The following is a 6,270-nucleotide window of genomic DNA, read 5'->3' on the forward strand; positions in this document are numbered from 1 at the left end:
TGACTCCTCTTATGTACAAAGAAAGTAAAACACAGAAAGATATGAAAAACATAGGTTTTGATCTAGAGAAATATGAGAAAATTTAAAATCCAAGGTCCAGAGACTGCAGCTACTTGGACAGTAATTGTTGAATCCATGACCAGAATTAAAGAGAAGTCACATACTTGGCACTGAGACAATAGGAAGGAAAGATGCCCCGACAGTAAGACTCAACCAATTGAAGGATTAAGACAATTAGGAAGATTATTTCTTTTAAATGGAAGAGGAGGGGCTGGAGTTATGGGTGAGCAGTTAAAATCACTTGCTTGCAAAGCTTGCTGGCATTATTTCAGTTCCCTAGTACCCACGAAAAGCCAGATGCACAAGGTAAAGCATGCACCTGGCTTTCATTTGCAATAGCACTAGGCCCTGGCTTCCCCACCGTTATTCTCTCTCTCTCTCTCTCTCTCTCTCTCTCTCTCTCTTTCCCTCTCAATCTCTCTCTCTCTTCCTCCCCGCCTCAAATAAATAATAAATAAGTTCAAAAAAAAAGTTAAAAAAAAGAAAACATGGAGGAAGAGTACTGGAGTTTCCTATTCTCCAAAGTTAGCACAGAGTCTGTTACAACTGTGGTCCAAGGCCGGGATTCACTCTAATCTGGCGACAAAACTAGACAGCATCATTCACATTCTAATGGTTTTAGAGGGATGAAAAATGGAAGATGTAGGGCCACGAAGTACTTCACCACATTAACAGAGAGCTTCTACGAATAGGCAACGTGAGGCAGAGCTGGGATACTTAAACAGAGACACTGAGAGGTATGAAGCTGTGAAGGTGATTGCTAAATTACAGTAGAGAGCCTGGGATGCTGGAGATGCCGGGACCAAATGACATCCACAAAGAAAAACTGTGCAGTGAGGTCAGAACTGGCCCACAAGAGAGGCTATATATGGTACAGCAGCAAGGGTGGAACTACTGAAACGTTTTGGAGCCCAGTGGATTTCATCCAAAGTCATAAATACCAGGCACGGAGCTTCAGAATATGATCAGTCTAATTTTGTTTCAATCTTTATTTGCTATGTCCTCACCCCTCTCTTGTGGAATGGGAATGTTCACGTTGATCCATTATCTGTTGGCGGCATGTAAGTTGTGTTTTGATTTTAGCATTAAAGTTAAGACTGTCTTGAGTTTTGAATGAAACTTTGGACTTGGAATATTTGAACAGGATGGGAACTGGTAAAGATGACAGAGACTTTTAAAGTTGAACTCGGTGGATTTTGCTGGGCTGGAGTAGGTTGAATGTAAAATGAACCTCCATGGGCTCTTGGGTCTGTTAACATAATGTCTAACTTATGCGTTTATTCTTGAAGCTTGTGGAGACTTTAGGATGTGGAATCATGCTGAGAGAACATGTGTCTCTGGGGTTAGGCCATGAGGTTTTATAGACCAGCCTCATTTGTTATTTTTTTTCCCTTTTCCTTTCTCTCTCTCTCTCTCTCTCTCTCTCTCGATCTCTCTCCCTTCCTTCTTCCCTTCCTTTTCCTCTTTCTCTGTCAATGTGAGGATGTGACACAAGCTTCCTCATGAATCCTGCCATGCCTTCTCCACCATGATAGACTCAACTCTCCGTAAGTCAAATTAATCCCATTTCCTTCCATAAGCTGCATTTGATCACGAATTTTGTCCCAGCAACAAGAAAGTAACTGATACATCATGGTGCTATATAGGTTGTGAAATTTAAGAATTAATTTAGAACATGTATTAAACAATTAATAGTTATATGAGAAGTAATATAAAATATATATCTTAAGGCTTTTATAAAGCCTTATTCTTTTTGCCTTTATTTAAACCTACTTTCTTCCTATTGTACCTTCTAAAATTAGCACATCTTGCTTCCTACTGGTTTGGGGCATGTAGAAAAAGAGGGTTTTTTTGTTTTGTTTTGTTTTTTAATGGAATCAGTTAACCCTTCTTTCACAAGGATCTCAGTTTTTCTTATAATCATTGCTTTACTGTTTTTTTAAAGAAAGTTTGTATAATAATTTGACATGACACACTTGGGCCTAGAACAACGTAAAGTGTTTTATCCTGACTTTATCTTTGAATTTATTTTATATTTTCCTTTTGAATTATTGATGGTCGAACTTTCATTTCTTTTCATGTCCTTCCTTGCTTGACTGTTCCTATTTTTCCTCCAGTGCCTCTTCCACTCCCAGCATAGAACATAATATCTGATAAGAAACAAGCATGTGCAAATGTAGAAGAGAATAATAATTTTTGGAGAGTGATGTGTTGTGGACGAATATTTTTTCATCATTTTGTGTTGGTATGCCAGATTGTAGTGTTAATCCTCACATAGCCTCAGAACATAGATACTATTACTGTCTCTACTGATGAGGAGATTGAGCCTCGGGCCAACTAAATCTTGCCAAATGTCGCATAGGGATGATCAAACGGAGCTCACATTCAAATCAAGTTGTTGAAACTACTGGGCACCTATGTACTGCTAAACTTTGACAGTGACTTGCCCAAGATGATGGCATGGTCAAGTTCAATTTATTAAAAATCACATCAAGACATTATGACTTCTCTTGTTTGACTAGTGCCCCAGAAGAATTTGCAGTTTTGTCATTATATATTGCCCAATAATGACTCAGCTCCTTTTTATCCCAAATATGCAAAGCAAGAATAAGGCTGTACACTTTTGATAAACTGTGCTTATAATATCTTTGCTTCTTTACTCTTGGTAGAAAGCTAGCCTCTTGGGAAACACACATAGGATACCAAGTTAAGAAAATTTCTAATGGGTTTTCTAACATATAATGTTCAAAATAATGTCATTGGTTATAGCCCACCTCATTCACTAAACTCTAGTTTTTGGTTGGCTAGTAGTTGTGTAGGAAGAGCTCAATAAATACATTCCAAATAAATGAACTGGCTCAGAATTACTAAGGGAAAAAAATTTTCATGTACATCTGAGAATTTCTGGCACTAACAAACCAAGCTCCTGGATGAAATAAAGCCAGGAATTATTCACTAAATACCTAAACATCTACCAAACAGCTGTTCCCACAGTAAGTGTTCATGAGTATTTGATGACAAGGCCCACGCCCCATTCCCACTATATCTGGGATGTCTTTAGTCTATTGATCTGACCTATCTTTCTTAGCTAAGAAAATCAATTTGATGCCATCAATCCTCCCCAAGGCAGTAGTGATGTTCAAAACATTTATCCATTGGAACAGTGTGCATCTCAACCAGTTTGAATTGATGCTTGTTGTAACAAAGCTATGCAGCTTTATTGGGGGGTTACTTGCTGGTAATCAGTGCTCTTGCATGTTCTGAATGCTCAAAAATATTCCAAGAGGTCCAGCAGTCTCCAACAGGTTCCTTTGGTTTGCTGTAATGAGAACTAGCTCTGAAACATGATTGTTGTTTGTTTTTTCAACCATCTTGGAAAAATTCCTGGGAAGTTTGTCAAAATCTGTGCTATCAAAATTAACTCAGCAATCCTCAAAGGTAAACCAGAGTTCATCCAGCTGCCATTTATTCTATTGATCACAATAATCCACCCCACCCAGAACTTTCCTCAGGAAAGGAATCTTCGTGGTGTGGCCATCTGGATCACGTTATGCTAACTGGAGTGCGCAGAGCACATGAAGGGCACACACTGTTTCCACCGCAGATTCAGGCTCACTATTCTTGGGTTATTCAGCCTCCACTTCCTTCATGTCATCCTTTCTTTTATCGCCTATGAATGAGTAGCTTTGATAAACAAGGCTGTGATGAAGCTTATTTTCTAAGAATATTGCACACCTATGAAAATGCCATTCCCACTTACACACATTAGGGACAGAGGGGCACTGAATTGAAAACAATACTCTTTCTATTTACTAATAATTGTGAAAATGGGAGTAGTTTCAGCTCAAGCTTGAATATGCCAATTACATACCAGTGGGCTCCAATTACATACCAGGGGAGGTTCCAATTACACACCAGTAGGGGTGTGGTGTTGATTCAGGTGTCCCCCATAAACTTAGGTGTTCTGGATGCTAGGTTCCCCAGCTGATGGCAATTGCAAATTAAAGTCTCCTGGAGGCAGTGTATTGTTGGAGGCAGGCATATGGGTGTTATAGCTAGTTTCCCCATGCCAGTGTTTGGCACAATCTCTTGATCCTATTGTTCACCTGATGTTGGTCACGGGGTAATGTCCACCCTCTACTCATGATATCATTTTCCCTGCCATCATGGAGCTACTCTGTCCAGCCTATAAGCCAAAATAAACCTCATTTTTCCCCACAAGCTGCTCTTGGTTGGGTGATTTCTAAGGTGGTGTCAACTGGATCTGTTTAGTAATCCACAGAAATACCTTTTGGGTGGGTCCCTAAGGTTGCTTCCAGGAAGGATTAACTGAAGGAAGAAGTCTTTCTCCCAGAGTAAGCCCTTCCCCCAGAACTGGCGGCCCCTCTCAGAGGGGGACTTTATATAAGGAAGCTCTGGTGGCAAAGAGCCCCTTCCTTCCTTCCTTCCACTTGGCTGCAGGAGCTGCTTGCTGCCTTCCAGTGTGGACCGAAGATCAGCATTAACTTAAGACCCATGTGGATCGAAACCCAGCAGCTCTTCAGGAAGTGTCCAGGCCTGTAGTGCTGGATTGGGACTTCTGAGGCATCTGGCCATGTGCACTGAGCAGCTACTGGGTTCCTTGATTCTCCAGCCTGCAACTGCTATTGGACTTCCACTAATGTAAGCTAATCTGATAAATTACCTTTTTAATATAATTCATTTTAGTGATTCTGTTCCTCTAGAGAACCCTGACTGATGCCAGGGGTTTTAATTACACATGAGTGTGCTCCAATATCCACCGGTGAGCTCCAATACACTTCATTGAGGGTTCTAATTACACACTAATGGGGGCTTCCAATACACACCAGTGGGCTCCAGTACACACCAGTGGGCTCCAATTACATACCAAAAGGCTCCAATATTACTTGCAGATTTTTTGTTTGATTCCCAGATCAGCCCAGATATCTCTATATTGCCATATGCTTATAGGATTAAAAAGCTTAATTATGAAAAAGTCATAATGAATGTGAGATATGAAGTTACTAGAAAGGGAGAACTGACAACTAGGCCATGAAAACATTCCTTCACAGTGTTTGTAATTGAATCTCTCCAAGACTATGGGATTTTGAGTCTCTTATTCTTATTTACAACTTAACTAAGTAATGAAAATTCACTTTTAAGACTACCAAATCAATCAATACATTGACATTTTCATCCTCATTTATTTTTTCTGCTATAAAATATGAAAAACAAATGAAAGATAATAAATATAAATGTGGCATTTTGTCTCTCAAATGAGTACTTTCCCTTTAAGGGCCCCTAAATTATTAATTTGATCCTTGTTTCTTCCTAAGACAAGATGAGTCAAATGTTGGGTGTGTTTCTCTTTCTCTCTCCCACTCTCTCTCTGTAAATGGAAAGGAAGAAACCTAGATTTTGGTCACTTAGGGAATAAGCCACAGCTGATTTAGAACATTATGGAATTTTCTAAGCATATTGGTACATGAACAGAAATCAAATAGTGAGTCAATAAAAGATTTCCAAATATGCCAAAATAGTAACAGTCTAGTATTCTTGCAGATGTAAAAGATACAAAGACAGGGCCTGCAGAGATGGTCTAGTGGTTATGGCACTTACCTGTGAAACCTAAGGACCCTGGTTTGGTTCCCCAATACTCATGTAAGCCACATGCACAAGGTGGCACATGTATCTGGAATTCATTTGCAGTGGCTAGAGGTCCTGCTGTGTCCATTCTGTCTCTCTCTCATAAATACATACACTAATAAATAAGGTTTCCTTCAACATACCCATGCTGCCTTTGATCTCATGGTTACAAAATGACCATCACCATGTTATCATTTCATATAGACAGAATTAGGCAAGTGTGAATAAATGACCAAAGCCTTCTCAGTAAAAGTCTTTTTCCATCCTTCTAAGAAAAGAATTCTGAGTATTTGCTGAAACTGTTTTGCAGCAGCCAGTGAGAAGTCTTATATTGTAAAAGTCTATAAAGGAGAATAAAGGTATTTGTAATGGGGATTGAAAATAAGCCATTGAACAATAGTTGCCATACATGTTTCTGACCAGCTAATGGACAGCTGTTTACTGATGTAATATATGTTACATCAAGCTACATGGGTTGCAGGGCAAAAATGTGAGTCACAGTATGTCTCCCTAGTGCGTGCTTCTCTGACGTTATCCTCATGCTCTTCAATACCGACAGGAACC

Source organism: Jaculus jaculus, chromosome 5, assembly GCF_020740685.1.
Source record: "Jaculus jaculus isolate mJacJac1 chromosome 5, mJacJac1.mat.Y.cur, whole genome shotgun sequence".
Classification (NCBI taxonomy): Eukaryota; Metazoa; Chordata; class Mammalia; order Rodentia; family Dipodidae; genus Jaculus; species Jaculus jaculus.